This window comes from Columba livia, chromosome 1, assembly GCF_036013475.1.
Source record: "Columba livia isolate bColLiv1 breed racing homer chromosome 1, bColLiv1.pat.W.v2, whole genome shotgun sequence".
In the NCBI taxonomy this organism is placed as follows: Eukaryota; Metazoa; Chordata; class Aves; order Columbiformes; family Columbidae; genus Columba; species Columba livia.
The window spans coordinates 107385213-107409712 of record NC_088602.1 but is presented as its reverse complement, the minus strand read 5'-3'; the positions used below and the strand labels follow the sequence as shown (position 1 = coordinate 107409712).

Here is a 24500-nt window from a genome sequence, read left to right as displayed (position 1 = left end):
TAAATTTATTTCAGATTTTATGGTACTTAGTGTAGAATGCTGAAGGCAAACTAGAAAATAACTGCTTCCCAAAAGGCAGACAGCTTAGCCTGACAGATGATAACCCAAACTTCAGAATATCAAGGAAATCTTAAAAAACAGCCAATGCAATTTGTCATTTTGTGTATACAAACAAGGGAAAAGCATCATTAACTGTGAAATGCTGAATGAGAAGGAGACAGAGTAATAGAGATGTGGAAGGTTCTGCCAAGAAGCTATCGAGTTGAAGGTGGACAAAGTGCATTGGGTACTCTACAAAACAGACACAAATGTATAAAGACATATCTCTAGTGTGCTACAGAAAGAATCTTATTAAGTGGATAGAGTACTCTGTGTTCTTTGGTAATTAGCAAAGTAGAAATCTATCTGATAATGGAGAAAATTACACTTTAATCCACAAGTGCATTAGTCAATGTTAATTCATGAACATGAAGTATCTAAAAGTCTGCTATGGTGGTATCTATGCAGTGATATCTTTGATATCTATGCAGGGCAATTTGTCTATGTAGTGCATTTTAGTATGTTCTGGAACTAATTCTCTTTTATTTCAATAAATATTTTTATTCCAACACTCTTCTCTCCAAAACCCCTATTTAAGCATGCTGGAAAATAAAAGCTTGAATATGCACATAATTTGCCTACAGGAATTCCTTCTGGGTTGAAACTTGACATACACAATCTTTGTATAATAAAACTCTACTTTGTCTTTTGTTGTATAATAGCAATAGATTAACGGGAAAAAAAAAAAAGAAGAATGAAAAGAAAAAATCAAAAAAAGAAGAAAAGGGAGAGGGACAGAAAACAATAAATCTGAAATATTTCCTGAAATTCTGTCAATGAGTTGTTCTGCATATAGAATAGATTATTAATAAATCTTATCAAAGAAAATGCATTGTGAGAATCTAGTAATCTATAATGGTTAGGTGATATTTCACATACTAAGACAGCAGCATATTCCACTGCAGTGAAGACAATGATGAGATATTACAAAATCTGATGACAAAGATTAATTCTAGTTGTTATTCTAAAGGACATTTTTCAGCTATTGCTATCTGTAGGAGAGAGTGATCCTTTTCCTCTATGAGAGTGGCTTTCTAATATGATAATGTCTGATTTTTTGCTCCTGTGGTTTCCTTAAAAAGATATAGCTCAGCTCTTCTGATAGTAGAAAGGTAAAACTAGTCTGCATTTTTTAAATTTTTGTGCAGTTAAAAACAAACCTGAATTTTGTTGCAGTACAAGATTTTAAAAACAAAGTTATTAAAGCTGCAATTATGTGGCAGAGTGACTCCAGACAGTATCTGGAGTGCTGAGGTCTCTACTTCTTGTGGTTGGAACTATTCAAATGGCCATATTTTTTACCTAGCTATTTAGGGATTGAGGCATTTTTTTCAGATCACATGCAGCAGAAGAGTTGTTTGCAAATGTGGTGGTGGAATTCATTAGGCAGTTGACAAAACTCCATTAATAATGTTATGGAAGATCATAGTCCAAAGCTGCCCTCTGACTTTGGGTGCTTCTATTTTAAGATGCCCACTTGAATTATGCTAGACATGACTTCTTGTGTTGCTGAGTGTTTGAGTGTATTAGGTATTCATTTTGGTTATATCTCAGAAATACAGATTAGCTATACTTTTCTGTGAAGGCTGTAGCTCCCCAGGTGGTGGGAGGGCAACATATTCTCAGAAAGGAAATCCATTGCAGAAAGAAAACGAACTGTTCTCACCAGAAAATTGAACAGCATGTGGAAAACTCATGCAAACAAGAATTAACTGCAAATGAGGGGACAGATGGGCTTGGCAGCCTGTCCTTAAAATGTCATCCAGAGAAAAAAAATACCCTTAGCTTGGAATGCATGTGAATGGGGGTGGGAGATTATTGGAGAGCTCATACACAGTAAATTTGGTTTTGGAAAAGGAGCAATTTCATGCTTCATTGCCTTTATTTTTTTGTTCAACTGTTTGGAATTTTCTTGAACTGCCACAGGTAGAGCTGAACATGAAGATTTCAGCAGCAAAAAAAAGGTTAGGGAAAATGTAGGTCCACTGCTGATTGAGGAGGATACCCTGGTAATGGATGATACAGAGAGGCAGAGGTACTGAATGCCTTCTTTGCTTCCATCTTTACTGCTAAAACTGGCCCTCAGGTATCCCAGACCCTACAGATAGAAGAGAAAATCTGGCAAGAGAAAGACTTACCCTTGGTTTAGGAAGATCAGGTTAAAGATTGTTTAGAAAAACTGGACAAACACAAATCCATGGGCCCCAATGGGGTGCACCCATGAATGCTGAGAGAGTTGGCAGATGTTATTGCAAAGTCACTCTCCATCATCTTTGAAAGGTCTTAGACAACAGGAGAGGTGCCTGAGGACTGGAAGAATGCAAATGTCACTCCAGTCTTCAAAAAGGGCAAGAAGAACGACCCAGAAAACTACAAGCCAGTCAGCCTCACTTCCATCCCTGGAAAGGTGATGGAACAGCTCATTCTGGATGTCATCTTCAAGCATGTGGAGGAAAAGAAGGTTATCAGGAGTAGTCAGCATGGGTTCACCAAAGAGAACTCATGTTTCACCAACCTGATAGCCTTCCATGATGGTATGACTGGTTGGGTAGATGAGGGAAGAGCAGTGGACATTGTCTACCTTGACTTCAGCAAGGCTTTTGACACCGTCTCTCATAAGCTGCTCATAGGCAAGCTCAGGAAGTGCGGGCTGGATGAATACACGGTGAGAGGGATCATGAACTGGCTGGATGGCAGTGCTCAGAGGGTTGTGACCAATGGTGCAAAGCCTTGTTGGAGGCCTGTAGTTAGTGGGGTTCCCCAGGGGTCAGTGTTAGGTCCAGTCCTGTTCAATCTGTTCATTGATGACCTGGATGAAGAGACTGAGAGCACCCTCAGCAAGTTTGCTGATGATACCAAACTAGGAGGAAGGGCTGACACACCGGAAGACTGTGCTGCCATTCAGTGAGATCTGGACAGGCTGGAGGACTGGGCAGGGAAGAACCTAATGAAGTTTAACAAGGGCAAATGTGGACTCCTGCACCTGAGGAGGAATAATCCCAGGCACCAGTACTGGTAAGGACCTGCTGGAAAGCAGCACTGCAGAGAAGGACTTGGGAGTTCTGGTGAACCATGTTGACCATGTCAACTCATGTTAACCATGAGTCAGCAATGTGCCTTTGTGGCCAAGAAGGCCAAGGGTATCCTGAGGTTCATTAGGAAGGGTGTGACCAGCAGGTTGAGGGATATTCTCCTCCCCCTCTACTCTGCCCTAGTGAGGCTGCATCTGGAGTACTGTGTCCATTCCTGGGCTCCCCAGTTTTAGAAGGACAAGGAATTACTGGAGGGAGTCCAGTGGTAGGCTATGAAGATGATTAGAGGCCTAGAGCACCTTTCTTATGAGGAGACACTGAGAGAGCTGTTCAGGGTCTGTTCAGCCTGGAGAAGTCTGAGAGAAGATCTTATCAATGTTCATAAATATCTCAAGCGTGGATGTCAAGAGGTCAGTGGCATCCAATAATAGGATGAGGGGCAACAGGCACAGACTCAAGTATAGAAGGTTCCATCTGAATATGAGGAGAAACTTCTTTACTTTGGGGGTACCAGAGCGCTGGAACAGGCTGCCCAGAGAGGCTGAGGAGTCTCCTTCTCTGGAGACACTCAAGACCAATCCGGATATGATCCTGTGCAACCTGCTGTAAGTGATCCTGCTTTAGCAGGTGAGTTGGACTAGATGATCTCCAGAGGTCCCTTCCAAACCTAATAATTCTGTAATTCTGTGATTTCCCTTTTCTTAATTTTACTTAACAAGAAATAGGATATGCATACCATACCTATGGTTCTCTTCATCTGTCCTGAAGAATAAAACACCCAATTGAGAAGTTCGCGTTCAAAGACCCTTTGAATATCTCTGGCTGTCATCTTGTACATATGGCATTCAGTCACATATCTGTGCCAGGCATCTACCTGAACAACCCAGGAGATAAGAATACTCTAGAAAATGACATTTTTTATTCTTATGGTTAACCTTAAGGTTAACCATAAGGTAGGTTGACCTTGACTGGCTACCAGGTGCCCACCAAGCAGCTCTGTCACTCCCCCTCCTCAACAGGACAGGGGCAGAAAATACGAAAACTCATTGGTCAAGATAAAGACAGGGAGATCACTCAACAATTGCCATCACAGGCAAAACAGACTTAGCTTGAGGAAATTAATTTAATTTATTGCTGATTAGTAACAGAGCAGGATAATAAGAAATAAGAATAAATCTAAAAACACTTTACTTCCATCCCTCCCTCCCTCCCTTCTTCCTAGGCTCAGCTTTACTCCCAGCTTCTCTACCACCTTCCCCCTGAACATCTCAGGAGATGGTTAATGGTGGGTGCAGTCAATCCACAACACTTTGTCTCTGCTGCTCCTTCCTCCTCATGCTCTTCCCTTGCTCCAGTGTGGTGTCCCATCAATGGGATACTGTCCTTCACCAACTTCTCTAGCACAGATCCTTCCCATGGTGAGCAGTCCTTCAGGAATGAACTGCTCCAGCATGGGTCACATGCAGAGTCACAGGTCCTGCCAGTGATACAGGGAACTGACAATTACCTAATTAACACTTAAAAAACTAACCCTTGACACTTAAGGAACTAACCCTACCCCACATCACTAAAGACACTTAGAGAGCTAACCCTTTAACCCACATCACTATTGCCTAGCCTTGCTTAACTCTGTGTAACTTATTGTACGAAAAACAGCACTTCACTGATGCCTTGCAAAAATAATAATCATCGGGTGCATCCTTGATGCATCCTTGGGTGAACTAGATTACAGAAACTTGGGAACAGGACAGGAGATATGCCAGTTTTAACCAACTCAGCAGTCTAAGACCTAACCAACTCATCACACTGGACCAAAGGTGACCATGTACAGAGAAGGAGGACCCGGGTTCACGATCACTGCGCAGCTGCAACCAGGAGGAACCAGAGATGCAGACTATGGAAATGGTCTCCCGGAACTCATTGTAATAAGAACCGCCTTCTCAGGGACAGGTTATGAATATGTATAGGTGTTCCTAAAACTTTCATGAATATGTAACACTTTACTGCATTTAACCAAGCTCACAGCTACTGTAATTTTACACACGTATTAGGGGAAATGATTCCCTGTGTGTCCGGCGTCATAAATAACTATATACCTTCCTTATAACCTCAAGGGTTGTAAGGTCATTCCACGCCTCACCAGCAAACATGCTTCACTATGGGCTCCTCTTCTTAGGCCACAGTTCCTGCCAGGAGCCTTCTCCAACGTGGGTTCTCCATGGGCTGCAGGTAGATATCTGCTCCACCGTGGTCCTCCATGCACTACAGGGGGACAGCCTGCTTCACTACAATCTTCTCCAGGAACTGCAAGGGAATCTCTGCTCCAGCACCTGGAGCACCTTCTGCCTCTCCTTCTTCACTGACCCTGATACCTGCGTAGTTGTTTCTCTCAAATATTCTCACTCGTCTTCCCCAGCTGCTGTTGCACAGCTTTTTTACCCTTTTATAAATATGTTATCACAGAGGCACTACCAACATTGCTGATTGGCTGCTTTGGCCAGCAGCCGGTCTGTCTTGGAGCCAGCTGGAACTAGCTCTGCTCAACATGAGGGCGGCTTCTGGTTTCTTCTTGCAGAAGTTACCCTTTCAGCCCCTTCTGCTATCAAAACCTTGTCACAAAAGCCCAATATTCCTTAGCTCTTATTCCATCCATATTCATACTGTCCACAGTCTATAGGAAAATGTGTATAAGAATTTCTGCCAGATAGCAAGGTGTAACAAAAGCAACATACTTTAACTGTCTTCTATGTGTAACATGCCATTATACAATTGCTGTGTTTAGTTATTGTGCAAAATGCAGTGTACTGCAAAAACAAATCTATTAGCATTCTTTCTGTAATGAAACCAGTAATAGTTTTAAAACTAAGAATACAGTAAGCCCAGCAAAAAAACAAGCAAACAAACAAACAAAATACCAATGGCAAAATAAACAACAGATAAGAAGAAGAGCAAAAGTGGTTTTCTTTTGGATTTTCAGGTATCAGAGACGGATATGGACTGACTGCTGATGTCAGTTTCTGCTGTAGACCCCACATCAGTTTTGGTAATAAATAATGGATGCCACTGCTCAGTAAAAATTCATTAGCAGCACCTTCATAGCCAGGTGTCCTTGATGATGATCAAAAGACAATTCTCTATATTGAGAAAAAAGAATGTTAACATAGAGTAGCTGGTGGCCAAATAAGTCAAAGTATCTGGAGTGCAGGTGCTAGAGAGGTAATTTCCTATGGATGGTCAGAGCTATATTGTGTGATAGGAGCAAAAAAAAGTGTGAGGAGCTGCTTTGTCTGGAAAGGATCAACAGGTAACTCCAGGAGTCATGTTCCTGCTTGACCCCAGGGACACAGAGACTCTTTTTTTTTTTGGCTGCAAGAGTAGGAAAGTAAAGCCATAATGCATTCTTGGGGCTCCCATTGTCTTATTTTGTGTTCCTCAAAGAAGGCAAAGGTGCAGGAGGTGCCATGGGGTCTTCAGTGGTAGACTGGCAATTCTGCTTGTCTTTCTTGATACTAATACTGTCTGAGAATTCTGTTGATGGAGGAGAATGAGTTGACAGAGACTGAGAAAGGTATGAGCTGAAGTATTTGTATTCTATGACAAGGTGACCTGCTTAGTGGATAAGTGAAAGGCTATGGATGTTGTCTACCCAGACTTTAATGAAGTCTTTGCCACTGTTTCCCACAGCATTCTCCTGGAGAAACTGTCCACTCATGTCTTGGACAGGTGTACTCTTTGCTGGGTAAGAAACCGGCTGGATGGCCAGTTGGGGTGAATGGAGTTAAACCCAGTTGGTGGCCAGTCACAAGTGGTGTTCCCCAGGGCTCAGCGTCGGGGCCAGTTCTGTTTAATATCTTTATAAACAACCTGGACTAGGGGATCGAGTGCACCCTCAGTTAGTTTGCAGATGACACCAAGTTGAGTGGGAGTGTTGATCTTCTTGAGGGTAGGAAAGCTGTAGAGAGAGATCTGGTCAGGCTGGGTCGACGGGCCAAGGCCAGCTGTATGAGCTTTAACAAAGTCAAGTGCTGGGTCCTTCACTTGGGCCACAACAACCCCAGGCAGTGCTACATGCTTGGGGAAGAGTGGCTGGAAAGCTGCCTGGTGGGGTAGGACCTTGAGGTGTTGGTTGGCAGCTGGCTGAACATGAGCCAGCAGTGTGTCCAGGTGGCCGAGAAGGTCAACAGCATCCTGGCTTGTATCAGAAATAGTGCAGCCAGCGGGACTAGGCATGTGATCGTCCCCCTGTACTTGGCACTGGTGAGGCTGCATCTTGAATTCTGTGTTTGGTTTTGGGGCCCTCACAACAAGAAAGGTGCTGGAGAAAGGTCAGAGAAGGGCAATGAAGCTGGTGAGGGGTCTGGAGCTCAAGTCTGATGAGGAGCAGCTGAGGGAACTGGGGCTGTTTAGCCTGGAGAATAAAGGAGGCTGAGGGGAGACCTTATTGCTGTCTACAACTACCTGAAAGGATGTTGTAGTATGGAGGGTGTTGGTCTCTTCTCCCAAGGAACAACTGATAGGACAAGAAGAAATGGCCTAAAGTTGTGCCAGGGGAAGGTTAGATTGGATATTAGGAAAAATTTGCTCACAGAAAGGGTTGTGAAGCACTGGAACAGGCTGCCCAGAGAAGTGGTTGAGTCATCATCCCTGGAGGTGTTTAGAAGATGTGTAGGTGTAGCAATTAGGGACATGGTTTAGTGGTGGACTTGACAGTGTTAGGGTAACAGTTGGACTCAATGATCTTAGAGATCTTTTCCGACCTAATGATTCTATGATTCTATGACTTGTTTAGGAGTTGCATGTAGAAAAAGCTTTGAGAGTTATCAGACCACTTCAAATGAGAGCTTTCTCCCGCTGCTTCATATGTCATGTGTCAAGTTATTTTCTCAGATTTGCACCAAAGTTTTTGCCCCTGTTTCTGTACCTGCGTAAAGATTGTGCACTATCTGGCTTTTAATAAAGAATGGAAGTTAAAACGAGACTTTGAATGGATAAGGAATTGTTTAAAATCTGGCATATTTGTAAGATATTGCCACCAGAGAGCTTTGAAGTAGTAGCTACTAGCTACATAGGGGCTGTCAATAATTCTTCACACATAGGCTACATTTAACTTAATTTTTCTGTTATTAAGAAAACTAATTTTACATAAAACCAGAGCTTTTCTATCTATCATAACTAGGACAAAAACTACTGTGTTAGTTAATCCTATCTGAATAGTTAACTAAAGAAGTCAACAGAAAAGAAATAGAAACATTTTCTGCTTTACTTCTGTCTCCAAGTGGGAGAGAACCTCTTGGGCCATTTCATCATCTTATTGCTTATTCCTTAATAATGTACAGCCTGCACCTAAGTAAATCCATACACTTTACTTCAGGTGCATTTTTAGTTAAAGGTTTGGATGGTCCATATTTAAACATTACTAAATATATTTAAAGCTTTAAAGATGAAAAAGCTCTTCAAACTGAGAATTTTTTGTCGATACTAGATTTTTCTGTGACAAATACAAAGCAAGACTATTCAGACATGTTTTCCAGATGTCTGATTTGATATTTAGGTTGGGGAATGTAAACAACATATATAGTCTGTGAGCTAGAGAGAATGCACTCAGTTGCCTGAACAACAAACATGTCTGGTCCTTTCCCAGATCCCTGTAGACTGGCAGAGCTGTGTCCTGCAGTAACTTCAAGTAGCAAGATTTTGTTTGCCATTGGCAGATGAAGTCCTAAAAACTCACTTGAATATACAATAGAGTGCTGGAGAAGGGAGAGTGACTGACTTACTGGCAAAAAAAAAAAAAAAGTCTAAAAAACCTGCGTCTGCTGTAATGCCAATTCAGTTAATATCCTGAGTTCCAAACTGCACTCCACAAATGTTCCAATAGTCCATGGTCTTTTAAATGGAGTTTCAAAAGTGAGGCTGAAAATGTGGGTTTTTTTTGTGTTCGTTTTTTTTTTGGTTGGGGTTTTGTTTGTTTGTTTGTTTGCTTTGTTTTATTTTTTGTTTTCTGAAATGAGAAACTCCAGAGGTGTTGATGACAGTGTACTTCCATTGGGATAAGTGAGGTTATCGAGTCTAATAGCAAGAATTGATATTGTTCCAACTTTCTATGTTTATTAGTGCTGAATCAGTTGTCTTCTCCATGTTACAGACTGAATCTATGATCAAGTTTGTTAGTTTGATGATTCTTTTCAAACATAATTGTATTTCACTCAATTCCAGCATTAGCCTTTAGATTTGTATGTGTCAAATGGTACCAAAATTTGCGTAGATGATGGAATGTTGTGTATTGTCAGATTAAAAAGTTAAGATTCTATGATAAGTAATGTTTGGCATGGTTTTCTGTTTACATTTGATGAATTTTGAAGAATATTTTCAGCTTCAAAAATTCATCTTTGAAGAGCAAATGTTTTCTCCAATTAGTTTTCTGTATCAGAGTTTAAATGTCTTAATATAAGTAGAGATATATTTAAATAAAAATTGTCTTTTATATATGCACTTTGACATAGTTGGTTTCACCTTCTTGTGACATCCTAAGATATTCAGTCAAGTGCATGTTTCATTTTAACACCACAGGTACATATAAGAAACCTCCCACTATGTTTTAGAAAGCAATCCCGTTCTTCTCTAAAAACATAATACCTCCTCAAATGCCTTAATGTTTTTTTTCATTAACAGATCAATCTCCTGGGAAGGCTACTTGCAGACAGTGAACTACATTGATTCAATTAAAGTGGTAATGGAGGTGCGATTGACAAGCTGGAGATGTGGAAAGTTGCAGGGGAAGGAGGAAGAATGTTGTACTTTCTCTCCAGGTTTAAATCACTACCTCTGACGGCTGACACATCAAACATCTGTTCAATAATCTTTCTTCCAAAATGCCTTCTTTTAGAAGCAGGGCTGTTGCAAATAGTTGCTTTTCTTGGAGATCTCCTGCTATATTTGGATGAGACCTAATATCCAAGGTGGGGCAGAACAAGGAGAATGAAGTAGATTCCTTCTATAATGGCACTTAAAAAAAAAAAAAAAGGAAAAAAATCTCAACAGCAAACCAGACATTTTTTAATGTTGTCTCCCAAACCAGCTGTACACCTTATCATATGTTTCCTTCACAATCCAGATGCCATCTCCTCAGGTAATGCAACAGGTATCTTAGTCCAGTATAGTTCACTATACAGCTGTGCACTTGTGAGTCCTTCTGTGCTTTGAAAGCTCCTTGTAAAGAGTGGAGGAACAGGTGCCACTGATGTTAAGGGTAGCAGTGACTTGCCCTGTCTTAAGATGGAACTTGATTAATTTGCAACTGAGATAGTATGGAACAGTTGTTTGTGTCAGCCAACTAGAAGGGAGATAAGAATTTCACACTAGTAATGAGTGGCCTTTGAGAAATCTATTTGAAGTTGGTTTAGGAGAGTGGAGATTGTCAGCACAGATTGCTTTGTTGCTGCCCTAGTAACACCCATAGAAGGAAATATATAGTGAAGGTATTGTTAGCTAAGCCAAAACCATACATATATATTTATAAAATAACTGTAGTTTTTAGCCATAATATTTCAAAACATAGTTTGGACCACGCAAGCAGAGTTTAGATAGCAACAGTTAGAGCTTCACAGAATACTGTCATGGTGATTTTTTTACCCCAAAAGAAGACCCTGAAAAACACTAAGAAAATGATTGACTTATTTCAAAACACCAGCATTTGTTAGTGGAACGAGAAGTTAGCCAAATCCTATTTGTCATTTTTTTCTGTGTTTTAACTCAAATTACGACAAAGCTGTATTTCCTTATAGTTCTGCAGTACTGCTTTTAGGTCAAAACAGTGTCAGTCTTTGGAGATTACATTTAAGTGTTGTTATGGATGTCCAGTGATCAGGAGGGAACACTGGACTTCTTCTAAATATAATTTTCTAGACATTTCAAGTTCCTTGAGCCACAGTCCAGGTGACAGTTCGCCTCCAGAAAGCTGCTCTTCAGATAAGCTGTGTGGCTTTTGTCACCTCCTGTGTCGCTGATAACTGCTCATTTGATAAGAATGGCAGAAAAGCATGGCTAACCTCAGCATCTTAAAAAGGACCCACAAAAACCCAAAGAATGATGCTTACTGAAGAAATACTGTTTTTTTTCCTTAACCTCTTACTTTAAAATATCCAAATATGTGACAGCTGTGTAGTAACTGTGTAAAATAAGTAATACATGGCCTTTAAATGTCTGAAGAAATTATCCTATACAGGGGACTTAGCACATACAACTGATGGCATTTTATAATAACAAAAACAGGTGATGCCCTTTCTCTGACTAATTTTATTTATTAATAAGTTCCTGTCACGCTATTGTGTGTTGACATATTTGAAATTTTTAAGAATTATACACAGAGAAAATGTTAGGCAACCAGCTGTAATTTCAATGTGACCTTAACTTGACCTATGCTGATCAAACTATAGTAAAAATGCTTGAAAGGAAGAGAGAGAAGGACTAAGGAAACTATATACAAGTACGATTTACTGCTACCTACACCGTAAACGTCTCCAGAATCCACGTTTTCCATTACCTATAGATTGAGGTCTGTTCTTGAATTCCAGACAGCATAGCCATTCCAAGGAAGGTGTAGAGCAAGGTGAATGGTAATGACAGTCTGGTCAGTAGATGTCTCGCCTGAACTGTAGGAGATGTGATTTCCCAAAGGCTTGTGGTATTTTGGACAATTTAAGTTATGCCAGATTTTTCTGAAGTTATCAGCTGGTTTGGACTACACAAGCTTTCAAGGGGATGGTGCTTACCACTCTCTCAAAACTGTTTGGATCTCTCAAGTGGAGAAAACAAACTACTCAAGGAATTCGAAATTGGTAATCATTTTAAGAAAACTGTGACCCTGCCTTTTAGGGTTGAAGTTGCCTGTGTGTGTGCACAAGAGTTACTCATTCTTCACCTTTTCTCAGAGACGCTGTCATGATCTGTACACTGAAGACTGTGAGTGTCCTGGGGATACGTTGGGAATGTGGGTTATTAGGCAGGTTTAGTATACCTGAAGTTAATGTTTGGGGCTTTGTGATCACTCTGTACTAGTTTCTTAACTTCTAATTCTCTGGGAATTTTTGAAATAAGTTTGCAGGTTTTTTTCAGAAAACTTCCTTTTGCAAAAGAAGAAATTATTATTATTATTTTGCAGTGTAATATTTCCATGAACTACGCACAGTATTCACCAAATTACATAGTCTGTGCATGGATCATCATTGGGCACATACAGTACTACAGAGTTTCTGTAGGCAGAGAAATCAAAAGCTCTTTCTGCTATCACTACCCCACTCAGTAATGATGGAGCACAAACAGGAGCATTTCCTGGAAACTAATTTTTTCCTTCAGAATTGTGCCAGTATTTCAGTCTCAATAATTCAGCTCTGGTGTCCTCTGGTTTCACACATGCTGTTATATTACTCTTCACAGAGAAACTGTGGCACCCAACAAGGAAGCAGAACCTGACACTCAGAGAAACAGTTGCATTACTGTTTGATAATCGCAGAATGGTTGGGGTTGGAAGGGACCTGAGGGGATCATCTAGGCTAACCGCCATGCTAAAGCAGGTTCACCTACAGCAGGTTGCAAAAGATCATGTCCAGATAGATTTTCAATATACGCAGAGAAGGAGGAACCACAACCTCTCTGGGCAGCCTGTTCCAGTGCTCTGGCACCCTCGAAGTAAAGAAATTTATCCTCATATTCAGATGGAACTTCCTGTGTTTCAGTTTGTGCCTGTTACCCCTTATCCTGCTGCTGGGCACCACTGAAAAGAGTCTGGTCCCATCTTCTTGACACCTAGCCTTGACATATTTATAATCATTGGCAAGATCCTCTCTCAGCCTTTTCTTCTCCAGGCTAAACAGACTCAGCTCTCTCAGCCTTTACTCATAAGAAAGGTGCCCCAGTCCCCTAATTACCTTTGTAGCTCTCCATTTGACTCTCTCCAGTCGTCCAGAACTGGACGCAGTACTCCAGATGCAGCCTCACCAGGGCAGAGTAGAGGGGCAGGACAACCTCCCTTGATCTGCTGGTTACAACTCCTCTTTATCACTCCAGGATACCATTGGCTTTCTTGGCCACAAAGGCACATTGCTGGTTCATGGTTAACTCCCACATCCTCCACAGAGCTGCTTTTTCGCAGGTCAACCCCTAACCTGTACTGGGGATGGAGTTATTCCTCCCTAGGTGCAGGACACTACACTTGCCTTTGTTGAACTTCATCAGGTTCCTCTCAACCCAGTTCTCTGGCCCATCCAGGTCTCACTGAATGGCAGGACAGACTTCTGGTGCATCAGCCACCTCTCCGAGTTTGGTGTCATCAGCTGAGGGTGGACTCAGTCTCTTCATCAAGCTCATTGAAGAGGCTGAACAAGACTGGACCCAGTACTGACCCTGGTGGAACCCCGCTAACTACAGGCCTCCAACCAGACTCTACACCATTAATCACAACCCTCTGAGCTCTGCTATCCAGCCAGTTCTCAGTCCATCTCACTGTCTACTCATCCAGCCTGCACTTTCTGAGCTTACCTATGAGGATGTTATGGGAGACAGTGTCAAAAACCTTGCTGAAGTCAAGGTAGACAACATCCACTGCTCTTTCCTCATCTCCCCAGCCAGTCATGCCATCATCATCAGATATAATATCATAATATAGCCAGCAAGTCTGCAGATGCTGAGACAGTAGCAGATGCTGGCTGGAAACAAAAACTTGTGTCACAATATGCCGATATGCAAAAATAAGTGATTGTGCTCAAGAAGCTTGTACTCCTTGTTTTCAGTATGTAGAATGTTTTACAAACCATAGCATGTTTTAGAATGGAAGAAGCTTTACTAACACTAATCTTTGTATAAAACAGTACTTCCTGTATCTGTAAACTGATGAGTTTGTTATTTGAAGTGAATTAATGGCAACTGAAATAAAATTATGCAAATATACAGTATCTTTGCTATATCCTAAACTCATTTACTTGAGGAGTTTTGTCACTGTAACTTAGGGATGGTCACCTGAAGGCTATTTTACAGCTTTTATAAATATTTGACCCAATGAATACTTCCTGTCTTTGACTGCAGCATCATGGGATTTGAGCTGATCAGTTTTACTGTAATTTTCTAGACTCTAACTGTTCTGAGCTTTTGAAATATGTACATACCAAGTTTTTGAAGTATGCACACTCCTCAGCACGGAGAATCTCAGACCTAGACTGAATTTTCAGGTGCTGACTTAGCCTGAAGAGGGACTAGAAATTATTTAAAAAATATATTCCGCAGTTTTTTATGCATCTTTATGTAATTTTCTTAGAAGTTTGATAATATTGTTGGAAAGCCTAAATTGGTTAGTATCAACAGGATAATTAGAATAATAATAAGAAGATTTAAAAAAATCTCTGATAATTATGGTAAACTAGATTTTTTTTTCTTAGTGCCCATTGAACAATAAGAAAGTCACGGTAAGTTGTCTTACAAAACAGCACATGAAAGTAGTTGATAGACTGATTTGACTGAAGGTTGTGCTTCATACTGCACTCTTATTTAAATTGTTATGCAAGTGGTTCATCTTTTTCAATATTCTCTCTTTAATTAGAGCTAGCTATATATATGAATTTCCTCCACACAGATACTTCCAAGTCTTTAGCATACCCAGAGGAAAGGGGTGGTATTTAGGAGGTCTTTCCCATACCTATCTCAGGAAACCACGAAGTCTAATTAAATCAAAACTAACACTAAAAAAAAAAAAAAAAAGAAAAAAAGAGAAAGAATATGTTGTTACATTCTTATATAATCTTGCTCTTCCTGTGCAGTTGTTTCTGCTCCCACAAAGTTCAGGATGTCCGTTATGGAGTACAAAACATGCCCAAAGCACAGACCAATATACACAGATGTTCTGCTCTCAGTTTTGCACAGCTGCAAACCACTGTCCATGAGGGGCGATGCCATGAAGAATCAGGCTGTGTCCTGCAGTGTCACAGTGCAACTGAACTTTAAACCCATGTGGTCTTTAGGCAAAAAAAGGAGCTCTGATTTTTCTTTTTAGATGTGCCTAGTGAAGGAATGAATGCAATTTCTTCAAGAGCATTACATTGGAAAGTGATCGGTCTCCTTCATGTTCACCCTAGTGAGATCTAACTGGGATTTTTTAAAGCAGAATCACACCTAACTGCTTTGTGATGGAGACCTCAAGTAAACTGGGCAACCATGAGTGGATTAGTGGGTTCATCCTGAGCAAAGTGGCAGTCAGAGTGCGAGTGTGTAAAACCTAATGACAGGCTTATTAGGGTGCTGAAAGATGTGGAGGGGTTTTGATAGATAAAGATTTGTTGCTGAATTAGTCAGGCTCAAAGGAGTCTCAAGACCGCTTCGAGAAGCTGAGAATAGAATCTGCTGTGAGAAAGAGGAGCGTTCCTCAATCAGCAGGGTCCTGGCGTGGCGTGAATCATCGGACGTATCATAAGTGAGACTCCCGCACATGGACAGCCCATGATACTCATTTAGCGCATCCATGCTTGGAGCGTGGACGCGTGATTAGAATATAGTTGCATATATAAGGAGGCTTGTTTCTGTAATAAATGGCTTTGCGTGATTCACGTTGAATCGGAATGCTGAGTCCTTTATCATTCCAACAGAAAGGCTTTCTGGAGCTTTGCATGAGAGTAGAAATGCTAAACCCTGTTTCATGACTAAATATCAATGAGACTGTTATTTACCACCTACATTAATTCCTATTGAAGTTTTTGTTCTTCACTCTCTGTCCTAACCTGTTGTGTACTGTTGCTAGGTATTCTTAAGTGCCTTTTATGTTTCACCCATGGGGAACTGTGGAAGTGATAACTGCAGATCAGTAGTGGTGGCTAATAAAACCGTAATTCTAAAATGAGCCCTGCTTTTGCTAGCTTATTACTTTTTCAGAAATTCTTCCTTTGGGATAAAAACTGTTGAGTCAGAAAGGGACAGGGACAAGTGATGCAGCTTTGAATACTAAATGAGTATGTTCAAGGACTGTCACCTACCAAATAAGTCAAAATAAGTCATTCCATCCCTATGTCGTTTTTTTGTGGTTTTTTTTTTGGCTGCAATGACATGCAGTGCTGCAAAGAAGGAGAGTTAGGATCTAATATGGACAGATGACCCTGACAATAATAATGTGAAATAATGAAAATAATACTGTTAAAAATGCCTTTTAAAAAAAAAAAAATTACAAATTCTTCAGAAATTCTCTCTCAAATGCTGTTGACACTTAAAGATAGGTAGCATTAAACACTGAGAAAACTGTAAGTACAAATTGAAATGCTTCAGATGTGTGTCTACACCTTCTGTGTACAAGTCAGTATCTAGATGCTATTTATTAACCATACCAGAAAATAATGTAGATCACTTCTTGTGTTTACTCTTATGAAGAATCATGACCAAGCTAATATGAATAAATTGAAGCCAGCTAGATATGAGAAAAAACAGATGTTAAAAGCAGGCACTGTTTCTCTCATTGTACATAAGACAAGGCCAGGATGCAGCTGAAAAGAGAAAGCACTTAAAAGGAGAAAATAAAACAGAAAGATAATTTGTATAACAGTTACAAGAATGTAGGACAAAAGATGTGAGTTTACATTTAAAAAATAGGCAAAACCATATGCCAAAATACTATTCTTTGGAAAGTGAATTCATGTCTTGTAAGAGCTGAAAATGAAGGACTGCTTACCTTAGGACAGTTTTCCACATTGATTTTCGTATGTCTTGGGTGTTAAGAACTCAAAATACTAGAGGTCTCAAGCGACTCAACAATATTCCCGGTAAACAGCTAAACCATAGTTAAAAATACCTGTTTGTGGAGCAACCACTGCTATAGACTGGTTTGAGTGAGCTCCCACTGGTGACAAGTTGTGTCTATCTTGTCATTTTGTTGCATTAAAAGCTCTGCACCAGCAGCTAACCTAATATAACTGGAGGAAGGCAAAGCTGTATTCATTCAGAAACATGGCTGAAACTCCCTGGTATTTCTTTATAATAAAGTGTAGACAGGTTGCTTTTGGTTGCAAAAGACTCAAGGACTTAGGAGGCAGATTAACCAGTAAGCCAGGGAAACATTGCACAGTGTTTGATTGCAATCCCAGGGGAATGCTGGAGGGCCTAGATGGATAGCCACGAGACAGACACAAGTCAGTGGGAAAGACGCTGACCTGAGAAGACTGATAGCAAGTGCTATGTATGGATGCATGCTAATGCAGGAAACTATCTTAATAATTAATGACGGCCATAAAGCACAATGTAGCCCTATTACAGCACAGAAAAAAGTAACTATGCAGGCTCTGCTGCAGAATATTGATTGACTGACTTGATGTATAGTTTGGACTTTATCCTTTGAAAAGTGTTTTATATGGCTGTATTTAAAAACAAAGAGTTACGTTTGTGCTTTTGCCCACCATGGAATTTATAAATAATGTAGCTTTTCAAACCCATTAAAAATCCAGTATTTCCCACCTCTGTGTTATTTGCAAGCATGCTTCTCAATAGCTGTGAGTATACATTCTTTTTCTCCTCATGGGAGCAGTCTAGAAATTAGCTTTATATCCCCTGGAATAATGTGTGCAGATCATTATCTATATAAGTCCCATTTAGTTTAAGTGAGCTCCATTTAAACTTAATCATGTTGTCTTGAAAATTGTTTTCTGGAACTGTCCTCAGAGTATCTTGGAAAAGGTTCCATGCTCAAAAAAAATCTGTTCAGTGTTCCTGAAGCTCTGCCTATGGGAAGCTAACATGATGTTTAACCCTTTTGCAGGGCATATTTCCCTTACTTTTTATGCAGTTTTAAGGAACTGCTTTTGTTAAGAGCACCTCAGCACTCGTGATGAACAAGTTGAATAATACTGTGGTTTGTTTGCTTCAAACTGGAGCAGTGTTAAAGCATAGTTTGCTTCAAGGAACTAGGTGGTTTTGCTTCCTCTTTGAACAAAGAGAGAGAATAAAGCTTGTTCTGCTTAGGAGCTCTGTACACTGTAGTCTTCACTGTGTACACAGTTTGTGAAGGCACACCTGAGCCAACATTAACATAAGCAGCCCCAGTGCTGCCAGAATACCATTGAGTGTTGGCTTTGAACTCACAAGCAGGGGAGGTTGTAAGTTAATATTGTGCTGACCTCCATGTTATAGTGGCCACACCTTGCTGGGGTAGATCTTGAGATTGTCCCCAGGAGCTGCTGTCATGCCTGTGACCACATGAGATACCATTCATGCTTTGTGTCACTGGTTTAAATGATGCTTCAGGATGTAGGTCCAAAGCTGTCTTCCACCCTTGCTGAAACCTGCAGTGCTCATATCTTCAAGCAGGTGAATGCAGCCAGTCCAGACTCTCTTTTCCCACACAGAAATGAACAGTTTGTACCAGGAACATATCATGCCATGACAGAAAGAAAATAAAGACAGAAGCTGGTTGAACATGAGCCTGTTGCATAACTATTATTTTAACAAGGCAAGTGCTCCCCAAGGATTGTGCTGGGGACCTCATGGCATGTAGCATGATGCCCCACTCCTTTCCACCTTTTCCTGGGCTTCCTTTGCATGGAAGATAAAGTATGAAATGGAGAGCAGAACTGGGCTAATGTGTGGTCAGCCCTACTTCCACCATGAGACAACCAAGTCATATAAACAGCCCTTGGAAGCTGGGAAGCAGATTCTTGTCTGGTTATACAGACTAGATTAGTAGTACAGAACACAATTATGGACTCATTTTGTTTCCTTTATAATTAATTATGAGAAACAGGCAGGCTCAATGATCTTGTCTGAAATACATTTTTGGAGATGCCTGTCTCTTTCACTGAATATAGAAAGAGTTTGAGGAACTGAACTCTCATCACAAGTATAAAGTTAGGTAGGATGATCTAAGGCCAGAGAGCCCTTCTGCAGTGCCTCAGTGAGTGCTCTGTCCTTTGACAGTTTCAGGAGTCTGAAGACTTAAAGTGATGCAAAAAGCACAGATCCCAGGAAGGATCCCGTCATAAGTGAGAATTAGGAAGAATGATTCACTCATTAGTTTTTGAAGAGAAGGGAAAAAGCGAAACAGATGCAGTCCTCACTGAAATGGTTTATAAATTGTATTTTCCAGAGACTACAGAAATAAATACTACTCTAACTTGCTGGTGGTGTAGTGCTGTGCAGTCTTTTGTGATGTGAGGCTTCAGCCAGAGGGGACAGGAAATTAATCAGTTCTAGCATATGAGTGTCAGTAATTGTTTTTGCTAATACGAATTTGAAATGAAATGTACTGCAAAGAGTGTTTCAGTTATGGGAAAGATCAATCCACTCCCGAGGCCCCCATCCTTGTTAATAAGTTGCTTCCTTGTCAATAGTATCTCACTGATCCTTAAAAAATCCAGAAGCTTGTCTTTTAAAGACATTGAGGCTGCTGTAGGCAAGGTGAGTGCAGCCATTAGTTCCTCTTTATGTCAGGGGAGGATCTGGCATCAAAACCCCAGGGGATTCCTAAACTGCTTCGCCAATGGCTTAAAAGAAGAAGTCTTTATTGCGTTCAGAGGACGAGAATCACTAAGTGGGAAACTTCCCCTTCATTAATCTGTCTGATGAATTGGAAAATCAAAGCTAATGAATTGGTTTTGTTTTTTTTTTTTTTTTGTTTTTAATGCTGTACACGCTGCATGCTTGGTTCATGTTTCATACATTCTTCCTGGTAGCAATGAAGAGTGAGCTGGGAGACTGCTGAACTGTGATCACGAAACTATGGCTTCTTTTTTAGTCATCAGATGTTTTATGTGGTGTTGAAGATGTTTATAAAATGGATGTCTAGCCTTTCTGAAGCAGAGCCAGCCTTTTCAAATCAAACAGATACGCTGTTAGTACCAACTATAATTATTAAATTGTAATTGCATTGGCTTAAGCTTTAATAACTTTTAAAATATGAAGTGTCAGGAAAACTACCAACAACAAAAATTACTCGTCATATAGCAAAACAGTTTTTAATGTTGAAGTTAGAATACAGAACGCTGTATCTCCAGCTGATCGACACTTAGGAAAGTAAAAAATGCACAGCTGATCTTCTGCTAACTTACCCTACTTTATTTGAGCTAACACAATGGAAAAGGTCACTCAGGTGACCTCAGGATCTGTTATGTGTTTTAACAGTTTTAAAGCATTTCTTGAGAGAAAACCTCATTGAGGATGTGGAAGAGAACAGAAATGAGCATGAAATGCAACACGTATTTCTCAGAGAAAGACTATTGCTTCCTACTCTTGCTATTTGTCTGAGAACAGACAGTACCACACAGGAAAATTACTAAAGATGGAGAAATTGTGTGAAGAATAAGTCTTCTTTACAAAGAAGACTGTGTTTCCTTCAGAGCACCTCCAGTTCAATAAGCTTTTGCTGAATTTAGGGGTGAATTCTGGACAGCTCTGCTGAGGTTCTCAGTGGATCTGCCTGGATCTGGAAGAACAGGAAAACTGGATTTTCCCAGCCCAGTGGCTCTGGGAGCACTGCATGTGGCAGGAGAATGCAGAGGCTGAAGAACCCATACACATGTGGGAACGATTCGTTTACTCTGTTTCTTATCAGACTCTTAGCTTTTGCGGGTGATGGTGAAAGCAACTGCCAAAATGTTACGTTCACTGTTTTACATTGCTGGCTTTAACAGATTCTAAGTGTTTGCTGCCAGAACTGCAGAAGAAGAGTTGGGTGATGAGGATATACCCTCATCACCAGTTCTGTTTTGCCCCCAGTCTTCTTCTGTCCTGCCTCTCTACAGGCTTTATTACTTGCTGAAGATAGTGTCTTTCTTTCATGCTATTTGCCTTGTCTTTCAGTTGCTTAGAGTCATGACCTCCTTTACCCCTTCCTCAGAGCCTTCTCTGGCTGGTGAATGTTGATGATAGGGGTTATAAGTGGCTGGAGAAAGCTTCAAGAGCCATTTAGTGGGGAGGTGGCAGATGGCTGTGGTAGTGAAGGCAGCAGTAGGTGCTTAGCAGTGATTTTTCCCCTGTGGTGGAGAATCCCTTGTCCGGCTATATGGGAACTTCTTGCCAACTTCTTGCTGCATCCTTTTGTCAAGAAATAAATGCAGGCTACAAGGCCTCTCTCTCACACCTTCGCTGCCCAGCCTGTCATAGTGAGCCAGCTTGCAGAAGCAAACCTGAATTCAGAGCACTGGGATCAGACTGCACCCTGACCCCTCTTCATCACCAGAGAATCTCCACAAGCAGATGAGAACAAGCATTTTCCTACTGCTGTAGTCCAGGAGCTATGTAGTTTTACAAATGTGTGCTGTGCTCAAGCAAATGTTTACTGGCCTGTAGGCAGCATGGTCTGTGGGCAGAATGAATTTGGGTTTGTCTGCCATGATTTTTTGTAAAATGCTTAACTATAGTCACATTCATTTGCCTTCTAATTTAGCTAAAAGGGTGCAGAGGAAGACAATAGGAGTTGGTGGAGGCCTGTCTACATGAAGAATCTCTTTAGCATCAACACCAGTGCATCTCAAGTGAAAGATTAAGTCCAAGTATTTGAGAAGACATGTTCAGGGTCAGACAGATGGTAGCATTCATCACTCATAGTGTGATGCATTGAGATGAGATAGAAATACTGTATTCCACACAACAATTTTGCCTGGTTTATGGAAGGATTCTGTTTCAATATGGGGGAAGCCGAACATCTCTGCACAAATTGAAGTGCCTGAAAGCAGGTGTTCACATAAAATGGAGCTCTGTGTCTTTCCATGCCCACAAGTAGGAGTCTCCAAAGACCAGTGCATCAATAACGGTGTTAGCAAGGCAATCTACAACTTGGTTTCACAAGTGCAATGTCTAAAAGTGTTGTCAGACTTATTTCTAGCTTGGAAGAAAAGATGGGGTTTACTATCTTCCAGGGGCATGAGCTGCTGAGTGTAAAGGATGGATTGAGACTACAGCGTCCCTGTGCAACATGTGGTATAGCAGCCCCAGTATTGTCTTAGGCAGCTTTCTGAGCAAGCGAAAATGCAGAAGATGTTACATTGACAATATATCTAAAATTCAATGCCTTTTAACAACTGTTGTCATGATTGCATGTCTTTGGTTGTTATTTCTATCTCTCTTGTTAGTGTCTTAGATTTTCTTCCTTTGATTAATTAGGATTTGTCAGATTGTTATAGGTGAAGTTGCCTGCTGTTTGTGCTCCTTGCAGCCCTACTGGATTATCTTGTCAGATGCATCTTCTTCTCCATCCCCCCAACAGCCTGAGACAGTTCACCAGGTTTGGAGTGAGGCTGCTTCCAAAACAGGTTTCTCATGTTGATACTGCCCTGGGAGCAGGACCATGGAAACATTAGTATGTGTGGCTGTTGGTAGCAATGAATTAGTAATCTATGCTCAATTTGGAGCTCAGTTTAAATAATCCAGCATTGTTTTCCTCAGAGTTTTACCTAAACTTATTCAAAGAAGTCCCATGTGAGTAGATAGGTTTCAGCAGAATATGTTTGGGACACAGCTGGGCCTGACCTCTGTGCTCAGATGAACAGGTTTTCTTTTCGGAGTAAATGATGAGTGGTGAGTACTTTGTGCATCCTAGAAGAACAAACTCATTTTCTTTTACTGAAATTTTCCCACCATGTCTGCATAACTAAACATTAATTGAATTGGGAATGGACTCAGCTGTCTGCCTTTCCATGGACAGCACCCTAAAAACCAGACTGGGGTATCTAGCTTGGTGTCTTGAGGCCATATGAAACAGTGTTGATAAAAGAGACCAGTAAACCCCACCGGAAAGACCCTGTAGCTAGGAGCAAAGACATTTAACTCACATAGGTGCCATGATTTAAACCCAGCTGGCAACTAGGACCACACAGCCACTCACACTCTGTCACCAACCCATATAGGATGGGGGAGAGAATCAGAAAGAGAAAAAGAAAACACTCATGGGTTAGGATAAGAAGAGTTTAACAGGATAACAAAGGAAGAGAAAATAATAATAATGGAATATACAAAACAAGTGATGCACAATACAATTACTCACTGCCCGTGGCACTTATAACCTGTTTGTTCCTGAGTAGTAGTATTTGTCCACTGGCCAACTCCAGTTTATATACTGAGCATGATGTCATATGGTAAGGAACACATCTCTGGCCAGTTTGAGTCACCTGTCCTGGCTTTGCTCCCTCCCAGCTTCTTGTGCACCTGGTAGAGCATGGGAAGCCAAAAAATCCTTCACTACCTGGCAACAACCAAAACATGAGTGTATTATCAACATTCTTCTCCTACTAAATCCAAAACGCAGCAACTAGAAAGAAAATTAACTCGGCTGAAGCTGGGACAATAGGTGATACCAGACTGGTAGTCCTTCCCCCATTACAGTTTAATTATTTGTGCAGTTTCAACAAAGGTGATTAAGACTGCCATGTAAGTCACTTTTGTCAGAGCAGAGTTCCTGTTGATTTTTTAAAAGGAAATTATGCCAATCGCTTTGATGAATAATCTACTTTCTAATTTATTTTCAAATTTAAACCATTACCTGAAATGAAATGTTTCCTGTATAGTATGTCCTGGTCTTGGACATATTCTCTTAAACTTTTCTGTCCAGAAGGCAGTCTTGATACTTACTGGCCGGCCTATGAACTGATGTATGTGCTAGAAAGTGGTTCAAGTGGTAACCTAAGGATGGCTATCTTGATGTAAAGTTTCATGGTATCATGCAGTACACACTGAGATCCTAAATCTAATTCTAAATTAAATACTCCAGTTACAGATATTGTGTATTTGTATTACCTAAATATTCTAGTAACTTTACATAGTTCCCAAATAAATACAGATTTTAAAACTCAGTTTAGTGTGTATAGAGCTAGTACAGGGTTTTTTTGGTGTGTTGTTGTTGTTTGTTTGTTTGTTTTTTAAATTAAAAATCTAGCTGGAGAAGGAATCAACATTTCTTTCTAGTGTTGTTTGGAGAGGAGCTATCAAATGTTTTCTAGTTTAAATCAAACCTGACCAAGTTCTAGTCAGAATTCCAGCCCAGTAATTTTTCTACAGCAATCTACCATTATTCCTGAAAATATTAAACTAATCTCTGTTATTTGTCTTCTGTGCTAGAAAACTTCTTAGGAGAAAGATCCTTTGTGTCTCCATGAGAAAAAAAAAATATGAACTAGCCAGATCGCCTCCACTCAGAAACAATCCAGAGTTCCTAAGTATTAATCATTGTAGGGCAAACTTCAGCAAAGGTTGCTGTATTCTTTCTTACACAGGGCTTTAATTTCTTATCTTGATTTTATGCAGGAACAAGTAAATATAGTGCCAAATAACGTTTAGTTTTCAAAGAAACTGACACAGTAAAGCTGTGTTTAGGACTTGGCTAAAGAGGGTATTTCATCTGAATTGAGAATGTGTGTGTTA

General features: G+C 40.5%; 1 long non-coding RNA gene across 2 annotated transcripts in view; it reads left to right on the top strand.

Moving 5' to 3' along the window:
* LOC110359672 (uncharacterized) overlaps positions 1 to 24500 on the top strand; it is a 206390-nt gene that overhangs the window by 74640 nt on the left and 107250 nt on the right. Inside the window, exon 4 of one of the 2 annotated variants that reach the window (XR_010474211.1) lies at positions 9804 to 14075. The exons of the other annotated variant lie outside the window; for it this stretch is intronic. This is a non-coding gene — a long non-coding RNA (uncharacterized LOC110359672). Of the gene's footprint in view, positions 1 to 9803; positions 14076 to 24500 lie in introns of those variants that run through there. 2 annotated transcript variants of the gene reach the window in all.